The sequence below is a fragment of the Melospiza melodia genome, chromosome 2 (genome assembly GCF_035770615.1).
Source record: "Melospiza melodia melodia isolate bMelMel2 chromosome 2, bMelMel2.pri, whole genome shotgun sequence".
In the NCBI taxonomy this organism is placed as follows: Eukaryota; Metazoa; Chordata; class Aves; order Passeriformes; family Passerellidae; genus Melospiza; species Melospiza melodia.
In genome coordinates, this window is record NC_086195.1 from 138186872 (window position 1) to 138211796 (window position 24925).

The 24925-nt window shown below is 41.4% G+C and overlaps 1 long non-coding RNA gene across 4 annotated transcripts in view; it reads left to right on the forward strand.

Annotated features, from left to right (window-relative positions):
- Positions 1 to 24925, forward strand: part of LOC134414863 (uncharacterized) — a 45992-nt gene that overhangs the window by 19222 nt on the left and 1845 nt on the right. For 2 of the 4 annotated variants that reach the window (XR_010026865.1, XR_010026866.1), the window contains exons 6-9: positions 3959 to 4038; positions 8737 to 8816; positions 12124 to 12229; positions 14001 to 14087. This is a non-coding gene — a long non-coding RNA (uncharacterized LOC134414863). Of the gene's footprint in view, positions 1 to 3958; positions 4039 to 8736; positions 8817 to 12123; positions 12230 to 14000; positions 14088 to 17429; positions 17557 to 24925 lie in introns of those variants that run through there. The other 2 variants (XR_010026868.1, XR_010026867.1) reach the window with 2 other exon arrangements.

The following is a 24925-nucleotide window of genomic DNA, read 5'->3' on the forward strand; positions in this document are numbered from 1 at the left end:
AACTCATTGCAAATATCTGAGTGAAATTTTGTGAGAACTTTTTAGCCATGGGTGCTGATTATTCAGTGACTTTGCTTAGAAGCTTCTTGTTGCATTTGGATTGTTTATATATTTAGTGCAAGATGTTTTCATACAAACCTTCCTTTTTATGGTTGGCTGAGTCCTTTTTTCAAAGAGTATAGCATGGCAGCAAAGCAATAGATGTGGAGTTTATAAGAAGCTCTACACTGAGACAAATCTAAGTGTTTTGATCAAAGGCATGGCTGAAGTGATAAGAAGCCAGTGTTCCCATAATATCCAGTATAGGGTTCAATATCTCGGTATCAGTTCTTTATCTCTGAACACAAAAACAAAGAGCAACCAGGTGATCAACTCCGGTTTTAATATCACAGAAAAGAAGCTGGATTTATCTGTAGGAGCTCTGCAAGGTTTGTTGCTGTTATCCCAAAGGCCAACACCAGTACCACTATCACCATATCTGCTCTGTTAGTATTCAGTCACCCTCAGCCATCGCCACAGTGCTCCATGAAAGAGGGAGAGAATTTGGAGTTGTGCAGACAGGATGCAGGCAGAGGATGGAGAAGACAACAGAGGGGTAGAAAAGCCATGTCACCTTTCAGCCAAAAATGCTCAGGATGATATAAATCCATGCCTACAAACACAAAAAAACACCCCCCAAAAAAGAGAGACACTAGAAGGAGCAGGGTCAGGTGAAAGTTGGATGAATTGAAAGGATCCAAAAATTAGAAGATATTGTGCCATTGTTGAAGTTTCCATTCTCATCTCTGCTTTTTTTTTGCTGTTGCACTAGACTGGTTACTGACTGACAATGTGATTAGGCTTTTGGTCTTTTGATTTCACAGCAGAAAATGCAAAGTTATTTCAGTGCTTCTCATTTCCCACCTCACTCACTTCATATCTTTACAAGTTTAGGATTGTTTTGCTTCCTTCCCTTCTTTATCATCCCTTTCTCCATTTACAATACTTTGCATACTGCAGTTCTGTGCCCCACTGATGTGCAATCTGCAATAATATACAATTAGGTGACTTTTTACTCCATTTTTTTGGTAGTAAGATATCTGTCTTATGATGATTTTTGTCTACTGCCACTGCAAGCATCCATGTTTAAAAGTCATATCTTTTGTAACAATAAGAAGAAATAAGTGAAATCAGATTCAAAATGAGGACATGTTAGATACAACTGGGTCTCTTACATTCCTTACAAGTTTTATTCATCTTTACCATGGTTCAAGAGATTCTGCTTCACTGTGATTCTTCATTATGATTCTGTAAATCAAAATTATTTAAGCTTCAAGCTGGAAAAGAAATAAAGAAGGAAGAAATTACCTAAAATGGGAATTCATCTCTTTTTCCAAAAGATTGTTTTATGTACAAGTCCCAGCAATTTGTCACTGTGCCACATTGCACTTTCATGTCTTTATGGCATTATTACTTAACTTTTTTTATTGAAATTTTTGATACAGCATAAAGACAAGACAAGTAAAGCCTAAGGGACAAAGCATTTGATTTATGTATGCTTCTCTAATGTGTGACAATAAACAAACACAAAAAAAGCAAATATATTTCTCCACCAGATGTATGAAAGTAAACACAGATGAGGAAGTTTCAAAGGAGAACGGCATTAATGGCAAGTTAAACATAACCAAACCATCAAAGGGATCTCTGGTGCAGTATTTCTTTAACAAGAATAGTGAAGAACTTGCTACAAGGAAAAAACCACCCAACTTCTTGTCACAGTGAAATGATGACAGAGCCTGCAGAGCATGCTAAAAGGAGCAAACTAAACATGGTAATTAGACTTTTTGCTTGTCAGCGCAGCCTCTGAAGACTTAAGCAGGCTGAGCTGAAATATCAAACCAGAGGAGAAATTGCCTGCAACAGCTATAATGGCAGAATGTCATTGGAACATGTTCAGGTTTTAAGTTTTTGAGGGTTTTTTTCCTATTTTTTACCACAGTCCAAAGAGTTTACCTCTGTCCCCCACTGCCAGTATTTTGGGACTTTCTGTCTCTGTGAAGTGTGGTTTGCTCTCCAAGAGTGGCACACACGAGCACAGCTCCCCATGCTGGGGATGCCATGTGGAAATGTCATCACTGCTGCTTCCAACCAGAGCAAAGAGCTCACTGCACACCTCTAAGCAAGAGGACTGTGTTCCACTACCATGAGGAATTCTGCTCAACTTTGTGTTCCACTGGAATAATTCCCATGGCATGGTCAGAGAGGTGGCACCAAGTTTCTCAGCTATGTTTCCAGTTTAATGATCAAATCAAGGAGCTGTTGTGGCTTGCACCAACGTACCCAAACTGGATCTTGAAAGTTCATTTATTCTGAGAGTCACTTCCCATTTTCTGGTCATGGTGACAATGTCACAGAGGCAGCTGCCCTCTGGTTGGAGAATAAATCCCAAAGTGTTCATTGATGGTCACCTTGGGCCACACACAGGTGCCCTGTGTTTAGAACCCTTCAGCTGCTTGGAATGAACTCTGGTAGAAGTAATTTGTGCCGTGAATTGCAAGAATGCTGAAAATATCTCGTCAATTCACGGGTTCCTTGCTGCCAAGAGGATTTATTATGTCAATGACTCATCCTGCACTCTACACTGGTGAGTAGCTGATGCTTCTGCAGCAGCCTCAGGGCTGTGACAGAGTGACTCCCACAGTGCTGAAACCCTGGGTCCAGAGGGGTACTGGTGTTCCTGCTCTGTATTTGCTGAGAATTTAGGTGATCAAATAATTTTTGAATATGTTTCTCATCCTCTGCTGTCCCTGATATTCTTTCTCGCCCAAATCTATTAATAATGGAGGTTTTGTCCAGGGGGGGTTTTGCCCAGTTTTCTCTCAGTATTTCTCTGGGATCTCCCATGATATCAGCAGCTTTTTGGCATTTCACCATTAGCAGCCATTTCAGCCTCATTCCTTGTAAGTCCTGGGGATGCAGCCCTGTGTCCTCCTTGCATTCCTCCTGCCAAGCTTGCTCAGATCTCTCAGCCACCCTTCTCTGGATAGCAAAAATCGAGTGGAATCAAAGCTCTGTAGGAACAAATTGGCCCTGTTTTATATTTCATGGGGCCCATTTATTCCTTCACACATGTCTCTCTTCTGACTCCTCACCCAGCCACTTCACTTCTTTTTTTTCCTATTCCCTTCTGTAATTGTAGCACCCCACAGTGCTCTTCTTCCTCAACATAAATTTTCACACACCTGTGTGTCACTTCATCCAACTCTCTCAGGTCATGCTGACCTATGAAAACAGCTCCTGTTCCATTTCCAGGAGCTTCTGCCAGAGAGATCTGAATAACTTCCCCCCTTGACTTTAAATTGGTTTTGTATGTCTTATTTTCAGTGAAGAACTTGGAGAAGCAGATGCAAATAAGAAGCATTAACATTAAGAGATTTTACTGCTGTGGTACTGGTCATAGAAATCCTGAGATTAGTCCTCAGACTACAGACTGCAAGTCACTGCTTTACTCTTTAGAAAATTAAAGTAAAGTATGAATAAATGCAGCAATCCATCAAAGCATAGTCAAGTATAAACTAAAGGCCACAATTATAGCAGAGTGAATAGTTTTTTCTGTCTCATCACATCTGTCACACTCAAGAAGTTCATGAATTCTGAAGAAGTCTTCTCATTTAAAATAGAGGGAACATCTCCTGTATACTGAGATTTTACTTTTAAGGGCAGCTTATCTGGGAACTTCTGTACATGTATAATGAAATATATATATATATATATATATATCACATATTTTGGAATTAGCCAAATCTGAAAAATTAAATAAAAGGTGTTTATACAAGATCAAGGTATGTGGTCATGCCCCCAGCTGCTTTTCTTGGGGATTACAGTAATGCACCACTACAAATTTGCAACTGCTGCTTCTGATTTGTTCTGCCTTGATATGATAAATCTGAATTCATGGTCTCACCCTGTGCTTCCACAGAGATGACTCATAGAAACAGAGAAAATGCAACAGACCCTGCCCCAGTGCTGATGGCTGTGACATGGTGTCTCCACCACAAGGTCAGTCAGTTCAGAGCTGAGTGCCTCTAACCTTCCCCTTTCTTGTAAATTTAATTGCTTTGGTTGTTAGCTAACGTCCTGAAGAAAAAATAATGGAAAGGATGCAATCAGCTGATTTATATTTATTTATTCTGTATTTGAATGTTTTACCGATTAAGAAAGTCATAGCCTGAAATTGTGAGTGCTGCTCGAACAGGAATATTTGCAGCGCTGGCTCACCAGATTAGCTGAGTGCAATATTGCATTTTCAGTGCATGTCTGCGCATGTCCTAATTCAACAATGCACCAAACATTGCTGTTTGGTGCATTCTGGAATTAGACTGCCAATACTTTTGGATTCTTGAATTTGACTGCCCATATATTTGGATGCTACTTATGTTTACACTTAAGCATGCTGTCCAGTGATGGGATGAGTTCCTAAAATCCTCCCTCATAAACAAAGCAGAGATTGAGAGGCTTTAAACTTCAAATTATGGGATTCACATGGATTCAGTTGCACTGGTGTGAAACTGTGTGGTTATGCATACTTTTTCTGCCTCGTATGCAGGTGGGCAGGAGGGCAAGGGAAGCACTGAGACTGTGATTTTTAAAAAGTTAGATTTAACCTTTGGGGTTTATCTGATTTCCTTAAAATTACCAAAAAAAAAAAAAAGAAAAAAATAGTGTGTTCCAATTTATTTAGTCCCTTGCAGTAAACCAAGCAGTAAGATAAGTCTGGCCTGAAAATTGAACAATGAGATGATTTAAATGCAACAGGAGATGGTCCAGAACTGTGTATTGGCTTTGTTTTGCAAAATTTTTTCTGTTATGATGTTCACTTTGTTGAATAGTCTTGTACCTAAGCAGGAATGTTACTGCCTTGACAATCACTGAGGCTGAGTTCCCAGAAACCTCTTCCAGACACTTTTTGCAAGCTTGACTAAATGAAAATGTCGGTCACTTTAGTGACAGTGTCAGGAAATAAAAATAAAAGTCACCCCAGAGACACCCCAGTAGAGAGGAACTAATTAGCAGTGGGAAATGGGAGCAAGAACAATTTTCTTTTCTCAGGGAAGACATTAGGTTTTTGTTTTTTACTTGGATATTAGTGCCATAAAGCCTTGATATGTTAATTTGCTGGATGTGAGTGTGCTCAGGCTCCGTGATGAGGCTGTTTTGACACTGGATGATGGGGATGTTTTGATAGTGCATTTCTGAGGTTGTGCTGTTTTGACACAAAAGGCTTTGACAAGATATTTGTAAGGTCACTGTGACCTACCACCGCTGTTATGTGGAAGTGATGGAAATGTAAATGCTCTGATGTCTAATCAATGGAATGAAGCACTGTGGGGTATATGCAAATTGAGATTTAAATCAGGTATTTTGGGTTATAAATGAGCATGTTAGAAAAATGCTTCATGGGAGCTTTCTTGGCCATCTTGGTTTTCCAGTCCTGTGGATAGAGGAGTATTTAATTTTAAAAACCTTATGAGGCCTTTTGGTGGTCTTCCAGTATTTAACAGGAACCTACAGGAAGGATGGTTTATGAGAAAATCTGCTGATAGGAAAAGAGGTAGCAGGTTTAAATTGAAATAGGTAGATTTAGGTAAGATATTATAAAGAATTTTTTTACTGTGATGATGATGAAAGGATGACATTTTTTTACTGTGAGACATTGGAACAGATTGACCAAAGAAGTTGAGGTTGCTCCATCCCTGGAAGTGTCCAAGGCCAGGTTGGATGGAGCTCTGAGCAACCTGGTCTAGTGGAAGGTGCCCCCGAATACTCTCTAAGGCTCCTTCTAACCCAAAATTTACCTTGATTCTATGATAGCAAGAAAGAAATGTTTGGCTTTTCATAGCTGCCTCTTTCCACTGATTAAGACAGGAAAAAAAAAAAAAAAAAAAAAGTACATTTTTATTTCCATTTAAGTAAACTTGTGGCTGTAATAACCTAATAGCAAATTTGAATTGAAAAAAGCAACCAACTTTACTGGGCCATAATGTCAGCTTAATTTCTGGTCAGCCCCCAGTGGGAAGGCTGGTTTAGTGATGTGGAATCCACATCACAAAATTCATTTTCCCTCTCGCAGGGAAGAGGCTGCGGCCACTTGTGCTCCTGGGATGGCACCTGGATGAAGCAGGGAGAGCCAGCAATGCCAACTGCAGGGCTGGCAGAGCAGAGGCTGCCCTGGGCTCTGGGATGCTGCTTGTGGCTCTCTTTTCTTTTACTGTTTTGTCTGGCCAGGCCAGACAATGGCTGGAGAATCAACAAGGGGCTGCCTCACAAACAGAGCAGCCTGCTGTATTGTTTATTGTGGGATTTAATGCCCTAACAGGAGATGGATCAATATCATAGCAGGAGAGGTAAGGAATCCAAGAATAGTCACAGAAGGTGAAAAGGGAGAAGAGGCTAGAAGAGTGATGAAGAAAGGTTCCTCCTTTCCTTCAGAAATAATATTATTCCTTTTCAATTTTTGTCTCTTCGATTTGGCCTGTGTGCCTGTATATATTTGGGATTTGCTGGAGAGCTTTTGCCAGTGTTCTTTTTTTGGGTTTTTTTTGTTTGTTTTTTTTTTTTTTATTTTTTTTTTATTTTTATTTTTGTAATCATGTGTCTGCTTTATTGCTCTAAAACCTGCCAGAACTTGATGTCAGAGCATTGCTGCCCGAAGAGCTTGTCCTGGCCTCTATTTCCAATCCTGTACAATCTCAATTTAATCACTATGGCAGTCAGCTCAGAAAGTGCCTGTAGGTGGAAAACATCACTGTAACATGATGCAGTTGATTTTACTTCAGCATGGCCTTGAGACAAGCCACACTGGCCCATGGAATGTGTGCAGCAACTCCTCTTTCTCTGCACCAATTCACACACATTGGGAGATATAAAATTGCCCTCTCTGAAAATAGTTTCAGAAAATGTTCAATAAGCCACCATTTTTAGAAGATAAGAGCAAATATTAAACAGATTGTAAACAAGGCAGCCTGACAGAGAAACTTAAGATGGATATCCCATTAAGCAAACACATCATTCCTTGCTCCTTTCTGTGCCCTTTCACCAATCTTATCACTTCATCAATCTTCAATCACTCTAATCATCCCTTTCCAGCTCGGCAACCTGCAAAGAGTTTAAAAATCCCTGCACTGGCTTTGTGGTTTCATTTCCCTTCTCTTTTCTCCCAGCAGCACAAATAAGTGATTTCCCAACCATTGGGAAGGGAGAGCGGAGGGAAAAAGGATTTAACCTAGCTCATCTAATCAGAAGCTCCTAACAGATGGAGGGAAACTGCTCCCTGAGCCCAGCAAGGAACTGAGCCAGGGCTCTTCCCTCATCACCAACTGCTGCCAGCTAAACATCTGAATTTCCTCTCTCCTGGAAGCTTGTGAAAGCTCCAATCCAAGGAATGGCACCTCATTGTCTCCTCTTCCCTCCCTCATGCCATCTCCTTCTCCCACAGCACATGGTGTTACACCCTTCCAGACAGATGAGCTTCAACATTGTGACAATGTCTCAGTCACCATTTTCCACCCACTGTGAAATGGGTGGGAAAAACAGCCAAAAAGAATCAAAACAAAACAAACTCCACAGGAAAAAGAAAAAAAAAAGAAAGAAAACCAGCAAAACCTATTAACACCTCCTGTTTCCACATGTCCTCTCAAGGTTTGTTTTATCCAAAAGGTTCAGAGCACCACTGAGGGTCATAATCTCTGAAATATCATGAAGAACCACATTTTACATCATGAGGGTAAAATTCAAGTGGCTCTCTGGCAAAAGGTAGCATCTATTAGCCAACCTCTTGCATTTTTGTGGGCTTGCCTCTCCTTTTTGGAACACAAATTCCATCCTGCACCTGACTGACCTCCAAAGTGAAGGTGGTACCTTGGTCCCTGTCAGAGCAACAACTTTGGGTGCCAAAATTAAATTGCCCATTACACTAATTACTCATTTCCAGCTAAGTGCTGTGTCTGGGATGAGGGGAAGGTGGACATGTTAAAATATTTCAAATCCAGCTCCTGCCTGGTCATCCAGAAAGCCAGCCAGTATTCCTTGGCTCCTCTCCTGCACAGCACCACTGTGTGCAGAGGATGGGGATGTTGGATTACCCAAATGAGGGGCTTGGAGCAGTCAGCCCCAAGGGCTGGAAATGCTGCAGTGCTGCCCAGGTGGGACACAGCTTTACAAGCCATGGTAGAGAAAGGTTTGCAGACAATGGAAGCAAATATCGGTATTCAGCCCCAGGGAGGCCAGTGAGTTGTTAACTCTTGCAGCTTAAACATAAAAACCAACTTTACCTTCTGACCAAGCAGGGTCTCTGGGCCTTTATTGCAAAAGATCTGCCCAATGCAATCCACCTGCTGAAGTTAAACAGGATAAAAATTCAGGTACAATTCACTTCATTAGACAGGGGGTCAGTATTCTGTATTTCATATTCATTAAAGGAAGAAGAACTTTGGAAAGGAAAAAGAACCCCTTGAATACCAGGTGCAGGGTCAGCTAGACCCTAAGGACTTTCTGAGAAAGGGATCAGAAGCAATGGGTGTGAAACATGGACGTTCAACAAATTTTAGTTTTGCAATTATTGAGTGTGATAATCTTTTGGTAGTTGATACCATGTTCCTGTTCAAATGCTCTACCAGACTCTCCTCCTGGGTTTTCCCGTGTTCAGTTTTGAGACTTGAACACAAAATTCTTCTAAGTTTCACCTGTGTTTTTTTCCAGAGACCTAATGTGGATACAGCTCTACACAAATGCATCTACACCTCTCACTGTAAAGGAGTCCAAGAGTAGGAACCAAACAAGTAAATTCTCCAAAAGTTTTAGAAGAAGGCCCAGGAACAATACTGTAATTTCTCTCTTAATATCCACTATGATATCAATTATTCTATGGCTTTTATTTCAACCTTCATTGGCAAATAATTCCTTTATTTCTGTGTATAGATGGTGTATTTGTCATATTCATTAAAGTGAATAAGACGCTATTTTTGTTTCATAAGGGTTTTGATATGTCCAGTAGTATAAATATCTAGATTGATGTGACAAGTGCACTTTGTCACCTTCTGAGGAAAAACAGGTGCACTTTTTGTAGCTGTTTTATTTTTCCTGCAGAATATACCTTGGCAAGAAGTCTGTTTTGTGAGTGTAATGAGATGTGACTTTCGAAAGTAGTAAACGGGCACCAATTGAAATATAAAACATTCTTTTTAAACAAAAAGAAAACCACTTCTGGGTTTTTTTTCCCCCTCTGTGGGAGTGCTTGAGCACTGCCACAGGCTGCCCAGAGAGGCTGTTCAGTCTCTGTCACTGGAGATATTCAAACCCCAGCTGGGCATGACCCCAAGCAATGCCTCTGTAGGTGACACTGCTTTGAGCACAGGGCTGGACTTGACAATTTCCAGAGATGCCCTCCAGCCTCAGCTACTCTGTGGATATAAACAGTTGTGTTTTCTGCACAGCCACAAAGGGGTAGTTTCTTTTTAGATTGTTGCATAAATTCCTCCCGTTGTCAGATTCAATGGCATCAGTCATCTCTGTGTTGTTGTGATAGCTGAGCTTATCAGAAATAAGAGGGGCAATTCAGAGGTGATTTCTACCTTTCCAGGGAAGAGGGCTGAAATAAAGATTAGCTGTGAAGCTGTTGCAAATTATGGATGTGGAGTTAGAGTACACCTCCTTAAAGTGGGAAATTTTTAAACTTTCATGTTTGTAGTTCTTCTTCTTAATATTTAAAGACTCTCCATCCGTTGAATGCAAAAATCTTCCAGGTAAATTAGAAATAGGGAGAGTTAATGTGCTAAATGATTGAAACAAAACAGCCAAAATGAGGAATTGTCTTCCTCAAGCTGCATCCTAATCTGACATTCTTCAAAGGGATGAAACTAAAAAGAGAGGATGAAATGTGTTTGGATCAAAAGTAAAACTCCTGTGTCAAATGTGTTCAATAAGCCATTGAAAGAGAATATGATATACTGTGAAGGTTAATTACTAATGAAAAAAAATAAGCACAAAAAAAGGGGGGAAATGGAAAGGGGAACTCTGGAGTTTGTAATGATTGAATGCAGCTTGCTTGGGGGACTATTGCCACACATCTGCTTTGTGACAAGTACAGTAAAATTAGTTATGGATCATCCAAGTGATTCCTAACACTTAATAAAATGAGACCAAAAGTGCCTTTTTTCCCCAGGTTCAGACATCTGGGAAAACATTAATCAAACACACAGATTCAGTGGGAGGAAAAATTTGGAAAACAACGCTGTTGAAAAAGACTGAGTGGATAACATTGGCAGAAATTAGATGTGAATCTGCAATGCAGCATCACAGCAAAACAGCCATTTTTGCATTTTATTTGACTTCTATTTTTTTCAGTTTGCCTATGAAAAACCATCATACTCCTACTCAGGAAGGAACAATAATTCTGTTGTGTTCAAGGATGGTGAAATGGAAAATCTTGGTTGATTCTGCAAGATTTTAATGTTTCTTCTAAGTGCCCTTGGGTCCATCTGATGCAGAAGGGAGCTGGCCCTTGGAACACAGAGTTTGGGGCTCGACAAGCCCTCACCTTGAAGCTGCAGAGCAGTTGGAAAGGAAATCAAAGAAATGCAGTGCTGGTGATTGCTGAGGGGACTGGCTCGCAAGAAAAGATTAAAACTTGTCTGATTACATCTGTGCCTGGTGGGATGCAGTGAGGATCTTCCTCAGAACTAGACAGATAAAAGGAGAATTCTGTGGTATTGGCCACTGCATAAGAGCTGATTCCTCATCTGGGGAAGAGAGTTGGCTCTTGTTTCTCTGGTGTGTAGATGCAATCTCTTGGGCAGAGATTTCATCTTGGTTTTCATCTAATTTGCTTTATCTTGAACCCTTCTTCTTAACCTAATTTAAATTGGCAAATTTTAGACTCTGGATTTTTCTTTTTAATCTATGCATTCAATTTATTATTATTTCTAGTGAGTAGCAGATGATATCAAAAAATAAACAGTCACAAGTACAAGAGAGAGAAGAGTCACTGTGCAAATGGGTACAGGGAAGAGCAAGGGAATAATGCTCAAAAAGGGACAGTTGGCTTTGAATATCAGCAGAAATAGCTTCTCCCAGGCCTGCCTACATGACCTGCTTGGTTTGCACAAGAGTGTGACCCCTTTAGCAGTTGCACATTCAGTTCTTCACTGTATCTGTCTCTGTGCACTTGCTTCCACCTCTCCACCCACTCTGAGCTATTTTTTTGTGTGTAGGCGATAAGCATTGTGATATTTTTTGTTCTTTCTTTGGTGTGCTGTGAATCCTCCTGTCTGCAACTGCAATTCTGGGACCAAATTCACACATATCCATTCCTAGATCTGCCCATTTGGTGATTTGGTGGCTTTGCAAGCTATTTTGAATAAAAAGCTGTCGAGTGAGCAGCTATGAAAGCAGAGAAATGAAGAGAAACTCCGTACTCAAAAATCACATTTTCCCTGGACACTTAATTACTTAATCTTGTGGTCTATATGGAGGATGATAAAAAATTCAGATCTATATGATTTCCCCTCCTTTTCTTTTTATTTTCTTTTTTGTGTGTAGCATTTTCTTGTGCATTTGATCAAACTTTAGTACATTATTTCTTAAGGAGTTCACAGGCTGTTTTAAAGGGTCTTTAAAAGACCTTTAAAAGTGGGGGAATACTGTTTTCATTGTGTGTAATGTGGCTATGTTCCCACTGTTATCCCATTTTCTTTTAATATTAGCCTATTGGACCATGAAAAAGTTCAAAGTATGAGAAATGTACTTCTTTTATGTAGCTACTATTATGAGCCTCATAAAAGACACATCTCAGATGACTAAACAAAATACTTATTTTTGCAAAACACAATTAGGAAGACAACAATTTAGAAGATATAACTGCTTCAAGAAACTGTGCAGAATTACACAGGTTGCAACCACCGTGTTTTTCCATATCCATGGGTAGAAATGAGCCTGGGTTTCCCAAAGGCTGTGGGCTGAGCCACCCTGTCCTCCAGCATGTTTCAGTCTGCATTTTCCCAAAGTTTCTGCATTTTTGAAACCTCATGTTCTTTGTCAGATTTGGCTGCAATTTTTGAAACCTCATGTTTTGAAACCTTCCTGTTTCAGCTACTCTCAGTTTGAGGACTGTGGAAAGGGAAGGAGGAAGGACAGACATGAAGGTGGAGAGAAAATTTCCTTGGATGAGCCTCCTTTCCAGAGGAAAGCACTGAAGGTAAGAAAGGATCACAGGGGGCCATAAGGGTGCTACATTTCAAAATGATCAATTCCCGACAAAAAGAGAAAAAAGGCGCTAAAGGTGCAGCCTTTACACCTCCTGCTGCCATGAACTCTTCTCCTTCTCACCTTGGATTTGCTGTCCAGCACAGTTCGTGTCACACCTCTCAGGGACAGGCACAAGGTACACAGGGGCAGCGAATGTGCTTTGGAACAGTGTCAGAACACCAGGGGTTAATGATGCCCGGAGCCTCCTGCCTCACTGCTCCGCCAGTCCCTCCATTTCTTATGCAGAGCTGATTTGCAGCTGCACTGCTAAGTTTTATATCCTGGGGAAAAGCCTCAAAAAATGTGTTTCTGCTACAGCAATTCTGCCCTTTGTAATTGGGGAGGGAAATGCCTATGAAATATGACATGGAGCTCCATGGTGCTGCATCCTGAAATGTGCTTCACTGCCTCCCATGAAAGCTGGAACTTCAAAACCCATTGATTAAAATGAGAGCATTACTGTACTCTGCTAATTAGGATATAGTACTTAACACTATTCTTAGTTTGAACTGTGCACAGTAAGTACACTTCTATTAATAGTTTTTGGGGGTAGGGAGACAGTGTTTATCTTTTTTTTTTTTTTTTAATTGCATGAAAAAGCAGGAGCCAGCAGTCACATTTTAAAACTGCTCTGGTAAGAGAAGATTTCCTGCTGGGAGAAGCCAAATGAGTGGAAGGAGAAAATATATGTCAGATGGCAGAAGGGGGGAACAGAACAGTTGAGAGATGGATAGCTGAGATACAGTGAGCTACTACATTCTCAAAATCTTTTTTTTTTTAACCATTATTTCTGGGTTTGAACAGGGAAAATACTTACCCTTTTGAGCATTTAGGGGAAAGGGTTATCATCAGGCATGAAATAAAATAGGGCTTGTGAAAATCCCTACAAACACCCATTTGATAGTCAGAGTGGGAGCAGGAAATTTTAAATGCATACAACCAGCAGCGAGTCTAAGTAGTGTTTTCTCTGCCACAGTCACTGAGGAAAGGTTAAAACTTCAAACAGCTACAAGTCTCCAGCAGATGCATGGAAAAAACAGGTCCTGGAGGTGTGTCAAAATATCTAATATTTGCTGCAACTTATAGAAGCATAAGGAAAGTTGAAAGTAAGAAAAGTAAAGGAAAAAAAATTAGCCACAAGCCCAGCTCAGTTTCTTGGTACTAACAAGCTGCCTATGCAAAGTGATGACAGGTTTTACACCAGTGGTGCAAAAAGATTCATGCTGGGCTCTCACTTGAGTGCAGAAGAGCAGAAAAACCCTGCACTGACCTTGTGCAGCAAATCAGGCACCTGCAGAGAGAGCCTTGAGCCAGGTTTGCTCACCCAGCAGCCTGAACCTTCCCCTTCTCTCCTCTGCAGGAGATGTGCCAGAGGAGCCCGTATGGACTGGGGGTGCCACCAAGGGGACCCCTGGGCTGTGTTTCCCATCCGAGGGCTCCTTCCAGCGTTCCAGAGGGAGCAGCTCCTGGTGGGGAGGCACGGGCAGGAGCTGCCTGGGGCCCAGCTGCACCCAAGGAATATTCGCATGCTGTCACTTAATGCGCTCTGAATCCACCCCGGCTCCAGAAGAAGCACAGAATATATTTCCTCCCAGCAGATAATGCGGGCTGAGATTTGTGCTGTGTGAATGCAGGTCATCCAGACGTGCAGAAAGCAAAATGGGAAAGAATGGGAAGGGAGTCCCTGCTCCCCTGTGTAAACAAGTTCTTAATCTTTCTAGGTTCTACCTGAGAAAGGATTTAGCATGCTGATCCTCAATTTTTGCTGTCTCCTCTCCATCATCTGTGGGTGTTTACCAAAGCGCCAGGTTGGTTACATAATGTTTCACATTATTCTCACAGGCTGTCCAATGTATGAAGTCTGTCTTTAATTGAAGTTTCTATTTGCATGCTTCACAACCCTTAAAATATTCTGCTTGGAATGTCAGATGAGGTTAATTGAGGAGCCTCTTGATGATGGTATTATTGTAATTCGAACTTGGAGAATCCAATATTAATTCTAGGAGGATTCTGTAAGATTTATTTTTCCTCTTTAGGTTTTATCTTTGTATTGAGAATTAGCTTGCAGTTTAAATTCAAAACGATTTTCAATATAGTGAAATTCATCATGTTCTAATGAACTCTAGAAATTATTCTATTCCTAGAAATAGGATAATAACATTGCATTTAAATATTACTATTTGGATTTTTACCACATAGAAGACTGAATTGTACCATTTTTGGCTGGTATGATTTGAGGAATTTTTATTTCCTCTCGGCTATGTGCAAGAAACTATTTCTCAAATTTGGCTGAGATCAGCTGTAATTACTATTCTGGGCTGTTGCCTCCCTGTGCCTGGAGTTGTGTATTACTTTTGGAAAACAGACTGTAAAAGTTTTTCACCTAACAATAATATTGTTTAGGAATAGCCTGGTTTTGATTTTCCTTGCCATTTGTTTTAGCAGACAGGGCATTCCATGAGGAAAGGTGTTTGCCCCAGTTTAAAACACTGAGTAAAATTATAACAACCTCAGTGAAAGGCTCCTTTGTCAAAGAACTGAGGCATCCATTCAGATCTGTAAATGCAAATTTTATCACTCAAAAGTTATGGAAACTTTTTTTTCCCCAAAGAATATCTTGGTATCCATTTTTTCTGTCATCATAGTAAGCCCATGTCCTGCTGAAGCATTTTTACCTTCTGTTGGCAATATTTCCCATGTTCACACTGCTATAAAAATTCTGTAACACAGGGAAGCAATGGCACACCATATACATCTTAATTCCTTGTCCTATTTAAAACTGAAACTTACAATGATATCAAAGAATACGTGTAACAGCTTTTAGCCCAGAGTTTTGTAAAATCATTTAAAGCCTGATACAAAGGAGAGTTTAATGAATGTTTTAAAGTTGTCACCTAACTTAATATCAATGTATTCACTTCAGAGTTTCAAAATCCTGTCATATCATTCTCAATCAATTGATTTATTTTAGAAGGGAAACTTGAATATTTGTTTCCTAGCACATCATATCCTGCTTCCATAGAGCTGAAATGGAATTTGGATAAAGCTGTGATATTCTTTCACTGAGTCATTAGACAGTGTTTAACAATCGGTATTTCAGGCAATACTCTTGCACAGATTTGTCATTTCAATTTCTGTGTCTGATGCCTCAGAAAGAGAAGAGGCAGACTTTTCCCTCCATATGGAGTCAATGGCTGCATTCTAAGGGTCATCTGCAGGGGATTGTTTGAAAACACCAATTTCATGCTCACGTTCATATCAGTTCTTGAACCGATGTTCACGTTCATATCAATTTTATACAGTATGGCTTTTCTTTGCTCTGCTGGACTGTTCAACAAACTATCTTTCTTTGGTTTTTAACTTAATATTCTGGCCTTTCAGTTTTACTCCTCTGCACACCTGGATTTGAGTCATGAGCTGAGAAGAAATGAGACAATATTTTATTCTAGCAGCATCCAGGAAGAGTTCTCCTGCTTGCCCAGCCATTCCTGTTGTTTCTGTGCAGAGGGTGCTAATTATCCAGTATGTGAAATTACAATGGCAGAAAATAGTGAACATCTCAAACAGAGAAGTAATTGCAATGTAAGACAAATTATATGGTTCCATTTGTTTTTTAAAAAGTGTTGTGAAAAGTTTTCTTTTTTTTTTTTTTTTTTTAATTTCTTTCCTTTTCTCCTAAAAGCTCTGTGCTCACCTCTGTTTCACCGCTCTGGGAACAGCAAGCTTGGAATGCTCAGACCCCCATGGGCCACAATCCTGTGGGTGTTAAGTGCAGATCACTCTGGAGCATGTCTAGCCAGGAGCAAGAGGAGCTGTGGTGAGGGGCAGGTGTCCATATGGATCTCTCTGCTCTTTATACGCAGGGCATTTCCCCTCAGATTTTCCAGCTGCTTCTTATCCTTTTCCCTTTAGATGGGATCTTACATTTGCCTTCCTCTCCCTAAGGTGTCACAGCAGAGGGAGGTGATTTGTCCACAGGTTATTGGAGCAGACACCACATACACTAGGAATTCCCAGTGCATAAATAATGTCCTTGCTAATTAATTTATTTTTGTTTGAGCCTCTCGTCCTGTCCTGTTACTGGCACCTGTGATGATTAGAACAGAAAGCCCAAGTCCTTTCCCAGTCCTTTGTCAGATGGCTGCCTCTTGTGTTAACCGGCGGGCTGCTCTCTGCACCATCCTTGGCATGAAAATTAGCTGCTCTGCAGAAAGGCAACAGCAGGGGAAGAATGGAAATTATGGAGTCTGAAACTCCACAAAAATTAAAAATAAAAAAAAATATTGCTGTCATGGTAAGCCTGGATATAAATAAGGAAGTCATACAAAAGCCAAAAAAAAAAATGTGTCCCCTTGTCCTTGGCCAGGCCTGAGCAGTGAGGAGACAAAAGCTTCCCTCTGAGATGGGATATACAAACAGGACACCAAGGAATGGAAATGATGGGATATACAAACAGAGCACTAAGGAATGGCAATGCTTGTCTGACCACTGATACCACTGCCACTGCATGGATTTCCAGTAGCCACAAGAAATGCACCCAGATCTGCTCTGGCAGCTGTTCCAAGCACTGTAGCAGAGTCTTGTTCAGGTGAAAAAAGACAAAAATAAATGTTTATCAAAGGCTTCTGATTGCTAGAGAATGGTCCCCCTGGCTCCTAATGGAAAGTTACATTTTGCAGAACAATCTATAGATGCTATCTCACAGCTGTCACAGTGAAATTACCTTCAGAGGAGTGAGCCAGGAGTCACAGGATGTGCAAATGTCCTGAATCTGAGTGCCTCAGAGGTGCAGTTTTATCTCATCTTCATTAAAGAAAAAGTGCAGAGAGGAAAGATTTCACATCATTCTTTAAGATAACATGAAAACCACATCAATCCTGGACTGTAATATTCTTATTCTACCCACAGGTAATTTGTGTTCTGTGCATAAGCAGAGCTGCTGTTTCTTCTTGTGCACCCTCAGAAGTATGTTTTGTTTCTTGTTCAACAGAAACTCTGGGTGAAAGCAAATATATTAACTACCTCTACCTCTGTAAAGTAACTATGCAGGGTGCCTGACCCACAGTTCAGAAGGCTGAGAAAAAATGCTCTTTGTTTTATATTTGGGGTTTGGGCTGGGTTTTATTTGTGTGTTTGTTTTTTCTGAACAGTGTCTATGCTGAGAGCTATGGAAGTGATCAACAAACCAGAGAGACAAGAACAATAGCCACCAAAGGGAAGTTCAGAAAAATCTAACTGATGAAAATGTTTAGCAAACGGCCTGGAGAAAATACATGGGAAATGCTAAGTGGTTTTTCCCCTCTTTATTTTCTGTGAGTGATAAGCAGAATGATGGAAAAATATGTGACGTGGGAGTTTTGTTTTCCCAGGGGCTGGACATGTGCAAGAAGCAAAAAGGGCCTAAAATAAGGGTGAAAATGTAGATTATCTAGTGGACAATCTACAGTCACAGTGGACTAGTGGACAGTTCTACAGAAAAGCATTTTGTAACTGAAAACTCTTAGGGAAGTAAAAGATCCTAGCTATTGAATGTAAAAATGCGCACAAAATAAAATTCCATACAAAGCCCTGAAGAAATCAGGAGCCACAAGTCTTGGCTTTAGATTTTTAATCTAAAACCAGAAGTTTATTTTCCACTCATCCAGCAATACATGGGTTAAACTGGCATTCACTGTATCACATACTCTCAAAGACTTGCTCAAATGGCAAAGGTATACGTATATGTATATATGTGTGTATATAAAAGCTGTATATAATATATTTTTCCTGAAAAGTCCAAATCTGGAGAAGGATACTTTTATTTCCTGGTCAGATGTAAAAGAACAATTCCTCTCCTTGGTTTAAGACCAAAACTGCAACATTTAAAGCTGTTTTAGTAAGCTGTGGAGACAGAGAGAAGACTGTGGACTAAGGCAATGGCTGAAGTTGCTGTACCTTAATGAAAAGCTGTCAGTACCATGTTATTACTCAATTTTTTGCTGCTTTGGGCAGAATATTCAAAAGATAGACACGTTCTGACAGGCAGTAATCCTGTTCTTATACCCCAAGTATTTAGATGCTTCAGGACATTTGTCACACCTGCCAAAACTGGATTTACAATCAGCGGATTTCAAAAAGAGAGTGAGATTTTGCCTGTTCTTGCTTTGGGAAAAGGGGGGGAATATTTTCATTCCTTCTTCCCTTTCTCTGCCTACATCTTTTTCACCTGCTTCTGGCTGGACTCAGCTCAGTGATAAACCATCCACAGGAGCAGCCAGGGCTGCTTGTGGCTCTTTGCTGGTGAGGAAGCTGTGCTGAAGCCACACCTCCTGTAAAATTCACACAGCAACTGAGCTTTCCTATCAGGCATCTCATCTTGCTGTCATTCCGTGCTGGGAAATGACAGACAGGGCTGCAGAGTGACTGGGGGAGGAGGGGAGAGGAGAGGAGGCAGTGCTTTGTTTAATCATCCCACTTCAGCCTGATTGCTGCCGTGTTATCTCGAAAGTGAAAAGATTTGGGAGCCAGATTCCTGGTAATTAGTGCTCTGAATATTGTGATTCCAGCACCCAGCACCTTTCACTGAGGATCAGGTAGCAAAGATGGGGCTCTCTGTGCATCCTCATCTCCTGTTTCAGGAGGATCCCATACTGCTGTCCAGAGGGTTTGCAGGCACTGCTGTCATCACCACGTCCTGATGAAACTCTGCTGTCATTTACTGCCACTGCTGAGGCTGGAGTCCGGCACACACAATGGGAAGGAGCTTTCAGCAGCAGCCAAGGATGAAGGGAGTGTGAGTGTGTCAGATATTGATGACACAGGGCGCCCAGTCTGCAGCTGCACCACAGGGGGAAACCAAAAGAATGCATCACAAAAGCAACAGGCATCACAGATTGCCTTCCACAGTGGGAGGTGAGCTGCACTCTTACCTGGACACAAGATAGATTTAGGTTATAATTCACAAAGAACTAGGCTGTGTGAGCTCTCTTGAGGGGCTGTGCATGTAACAGAGCCAATGGTAAAATACCAGCAAAAGCTGTGCAGCTACCTGCTGTCTGAGACAGAGCAGAACAAAACGCCTGGATCCCCAAAATGACTGCTCACATGAGAGCACAACCTTGTGACCACTCCCTAGGTTTGTACCCATTTCAGGGGATGTTTTGGAGCATGTGTTGGATGCACAAGCAAGCATATACATCAAAAGCCAGGAGTTTGCCAAGGAGAGAGAGAGGAACCTTGCTGCCCACCAGCTGTGCTGCTGGCCTGGAGCTTGGGCAGCAGCACACAACACCTGTTTCCATTTGCTGAGTGGTGCTGTGGCCCTGGGGTGAGCAGTGACATGAGGCTTTTCACATGGCCCTGATCTGCTTTCAAAGCCCTGCAAACGGCTCTCAGCTGAAAACATCATGTAGCATTTTGTCCCCTTTATTGCATGCAGTTCATCCTCAGAGGAAGGAGAGCTCCTGTGCTCATCTGGGCTTGGGAACAGCATTTCCCTTGAACACAGCAGGCATCCAACCTGAGGCTGAGCAGGTTCAGGCACTGAGCCACCAAGCTTTGAGTGTGCATAAAGAGGGAATTATGAGTTTTGAGCAGGGGGAGATAGCTGCTAGTTGGAAATAAGAGAAAATGCATTAATAGAAATTCAATTTAACTTAAAAAAAAAAAAAATAAAAGAGAGAGAGAGACCAACCTAGTTAATTTCATAAGGATGCATGAGTCAAAATGTAAGACCTTTAGTTAGGAAATAATTGCACACTTATGACCTGAGGCAACAGTCAGAACTTGCTGAAGAAAAAAACTGGCACATGTCATTAAATTTAATCATTTGTAATTATAGAATCATAAATATTTGAGATTGGAAAGGCCCAGCAAGTCACTTAAGTCCCCCTCCTTACCAATGCAAGGTTGTTCCCTCTTGCATATATGCTGATATGTTTTCTGCAGACTATTAGAACTCATTTTCAGGAGGATTTGCCTCAGATTTCTCAATTCTCTATTTCTTAATTTTATCCCATTGCTCCCTGCTTGTTTCCTGCTAAGTAATTCCTTTCCTTCCCTAGTGTCTCTGTCAGTCAAATATTTGTAGATGGTTGGAATGCCTCTCCTTAGTTATCACTTAGCCAAACTAGACATATTTATTTAGCTCTTTTAATCTTCCTCACAGGTAAATCCCTCTAGCCCCTTAATTATTTTGTTGCTCTTTTCTGAACTCTCTCTTTCCAAACCTTGTAGTCTCATTAAATTCAGTATCCTGGTTCATGTCATCCAGAGCCATGGAAAAATCAGGGGTGCTGCTGCATCTCTGTTGCAATGTGATGTGTCTTTGTGTCTGACCCACTATAATATTTTTTTCCCCCTGATCTATCATGCTGAACACCGTGCAAGGCTGGAGAGAGGTCAAGACAAGCTGTTTTTAAAATTCTGCCCTGCAGCTATTCCTCACGGTGCTGTCAGCAGGGAAGACATTTTGTCTTCTAAAACCTTACTTCTGATAGTTTTTCCATCTGAAGATGTTGTACCTCGAGCCTTCTTCTGCATTGGGCAATAACTTCACTTACACTTCTCTCCCTCTGTGCTTCCTTACTGTCCTCTGCCCCGTGTGTTTGAGAGATCAGTAAGAATGGCAGAACAAACAGAGCAGGAACAAAAAAACCCAAAATGTAGCTTACTGCACAAAAAGCTTCGTCTCCTGGGTTTATCATCCCACAGATTAGCAGCCCAGGATGAGGAAAAGGCTCCAGGGAGACGCTGTGATGAAAACTGGAGAGTGAAGACTGAAGCAAGGAGACAGAGTAGTACAGAAATAACTTAGAGGGCCAAGCTGTCAGGGGAGATGAGAATAGGACAGACAGGGCATGCATTATCTCCCTGACCAGCAACCAGCAGCAGATCCTGCTCTTGAGTAATTGCTGCCGCGTTGATTGCTTCCGAGGGCTCTGTTTTGACTTCTCCTTGTCAGTTTTGATATTTCCATTTACTCTGAAACACTTCCCTCTTCCCCAGACCTTGGCTGCATGGAGTTGAAAGGTGGGCCTTGCATGTAGACCCTGACTTTGCTTTCCTGGCAGGTCCTCTGCCCTTGCCACAGGGTCCCCAAATGGTGACATCCATCTCTTTAGGGTGCACTCAATGGGGAAGGGTTTCTAACAACACCCTGCAGAAAATTTAGGGGCTTTAGGATAACCTGGCTGATGCCCAGGGTTAGAAAGAGACAAGTCAGCAGCCATTCTCTAGAGGTCTTACCTGTTTAAATGAAACCAAATATTAAATATTAAATACTATTTAATAAAAAATATTAAATAGTAAGTAAATACTGCCCAAGAAGCACTAGATTAAAATAATAATCAGTTGTATCGGTGTTCAAGCCAAGGGATTTTGTAGTGTTTGCTTTATCCTTATCTTTTACACTTTTCATTTCATCTTGTAAAATCGTGGCAATTGGCAGAGCTGTGCAGGAATGCAAAAAGTAAATGTGAAAATCTGCAAATACAAAGGTATATATGTAAATATTCCAACAAAGGAATGAGTGTCTGCATAAAAGACAACATGTTTCTTCTTTTTTTTCTGGAAGTTTTCATCTGGTTTGTTTTGTTGTGGCTTTTGTTTCCTTGAAAATAATGAAATTATTGTGTCTCATACTTTTTAAACAACTATTCATATGACAGTTGCCATGATATTTGTGACAATTAATAGGAAATACCTTTTCTTAAGTTATTTTTCATGTAGCTGCCAGTGATCTCTGTTGCATACGTGCATCTGATAAATCATTATCAGAGTAACTCTCTGAAATCATTCCATGGGAGGAAACTGACCCTTGAGAGAAATTTATTTCAAACAATAGATGAAAACCATAAACAAGGAGTATTTTCATCTTTAATAGAATAGTTTTCAATGTTTTATGCATCCAGCCCTACACAGAAGCATGCCTGTGTGCACGTTCAGGTGAATAACGAGTGCCTGAGGATGACAGGATCCATGGAAGGCATCACCTGCCTGTGGAAATCATGGTGCTTGAGCAAGGGCTCCTGGAGAGCTGTCCTGATCAAAACATTTTGCAGTTGCACAGGTACAAGCAGCAGCCACAGAGGCAGAGAGAGCAGGGTATTGTGAGACCACGATTTTCCAGCGTGGGCTTGGCTCTTGTTGTCCACAATCCCAGGAAGATTCCCTTCCTGTTCTCTCTGGGTGCTACAGGAACATAAATAAATTTGAAAACTGAATTCCTGAGGCAAATTCAGATGATGGATCCTGAAAGCTTTTGCCTTTCTCTGACTTATCTAATATGTCAGGCAGTCAGCATGACACAGAAAGAAAGGTGTTTATGCAGCATTTTTTCCCAACTTACATCATTTTCTCAGCCTGTATCTAAAACACTCTGACACTTTAAGTTGTTTCTTCCCCCCTTAAAAAGGTTTTGAGACATTTTGGGGAAAAAAGAAACCATGCAAAACATGCAGAGATTAAACTCCAGTCTCCAAATCTCCTTATTTTAGATCTTGGTTTTGGTGGCTCAGAAAATGAAGGCTATGGGCTCTTGGATTACGTAAACTGACACAGTACATTTAATTTCATTTTCTTCAGACTGTATGCATCAACTTATCCAGAAACTATTGATTGCAGGGGGCTGAAGCTGTCTGCAAGTGCTGGCTGGTTTTAGGAGAGATTTTATTTGCAATTCTGCCTCAAAAGCAAGGTGTTGTTGTTACTTACAATAGAAAGTATGTGTTGAAGACATGCAGGTGTGTGTGGGAGAGGGGCTTGCACTCCAATTCCTAAGTTTGGGTCTTTTTGCACAGTATCTGTGAAAACATGAGGAAATCATCACACTTGAGTCATCCTTCTGGGGCAAATTGCCTTCAAAGCTTTGTTTTCCCTGCTACATCTGCTATCCTGCTCGCTCTCACTGTTTTCCACACTTCTATATCTGCGAGGGATTTCCCAGGCAGAAGCATGCAGCTCCGTGCCAAACCCTTGTTCTGTGCACAAACAGCAGGGAAAATGTTCCAGGGATGGATCACACACCGAGCTCACCCTCAGCAGATCCAGCAAACACGGCCTGGGCAAGCAGAGCTGCATGGCACGACCACAGAAACCCTGAGCACCTCAGAGCTGCATGGCACAGCCACAGAAACCCTGAGCACCTCAGAGCTGCATGGCACAACCGCAGAAACCCTGAGCACCTCAGAGCTGCATGGCACAGCCACAGAAACCCTGAGCACCTCAGAGCTGCATGGCTGAACCACAGAAACCCTGAGCACCTCAGAGCTGCATGGCACAACCACAGAAACCCTGAGCACCTCTGTGCTGCATGGCACGACCACAGAAACCCTGAGCACCTCTGTGCCCACCCGGCCACAGCACAGACCTGGCACCTCTGAGAGAACCAGAGCTCAAAACCTCAGGGTTCTGGGAAAATCTTCAAAGTCTTTGATGGAAGCTGCACAAAACTTCCTCAGACTAAGGGCTGATTCTAAGAGATCCACAGCCACCTATCCAAATGATAGGATGGGACCAATCCCTCTATTGACTCTTGTATCAAAATCCATGGGGATTTTGATACAAGAGTCAATAGAGGGATTGGTCCCATCTATCATTTCCTTGAGGAGAGGGCCAACGATGCTACCTTAACCCTCGGTTTAGGGTCACAGCTGGTGAATACACAGGTGCACATTTTTATTTTTGATCTGCTCCAGTGCCCTCGAGCACCAGGTGGCCCGACAGCCGTGCCAGGCAAGAGCTGGCAGAGCTGCTCCCCTTCCCCACATCCCGTTTGAGATGTTTGCTCGCCCAGCTGGCCCTTGTGGCCTCCTCAGCCCCAGCAAAGGGGCAGGAGCACAAAGCACCTCCAGGGGCGATTCCGCACCCAGGGCTGATGCTGGGGCTGCGGCCGGGGGTGGGTACCGGGATGGGCGCTGCTGCATCGCTGAAGGATGCTCGCAGATCTCAAACAGGATTTTCAATTATTCCCTACCTGCATTCAGGACAGGTCAGATTTTCCCTAGCGAGATAAACACGCTCTTGCCTGACTTGCAACAGGCGCTAAGCGTTTCCGAAGTTTCCCAGGTGTCCGAGGGAAATGCCGAGGCTGCGGGATGGGTTTCCCCGTTTCGCTGCCTTGTGGCTCCGCGGAGCGGCGGGCGCGGGCAGTGCCGGGCGGGAGCGCGGGGCTGGCACACGCTGCCCAGCGGATTGCGGCACAGCCCTGCCAAACCGGGGACAGCGCCCATCGCTCCTGGTGGCTGGATTGGCAAAGGGCTTATCTAGAGAGGCGTCTCTGGGTTTTGCTGTGTCTCTGTTCTGTGCTCTATGTCTTACCCTTTCTCTATGCAGAGCATACAATTTTATTTTATTTCATTTTATTTTATTTTACTTTATTTTATTTTTTATTTTATTTTTTTTATTTTTTAATTTAATCTATTTTATTTTTTATTTCAATTTTATTTTTTATTTTATTTTTACTTTACTTTATTTATTTTATTTTATTTCATTTCATTTATTTATTTTATTTTATTTCACTTTATTTTTATTTTATTTTTTATTTTATTTTTATTTTTTTATTTTATTTATTTTTTAATTCTTATTTTTATTTTATTTTTAGTTATTTTATTTTTATTTTATTTTTTATTTTATTTTATTTATTTTTTAATTCTTATTTTTATTTTAT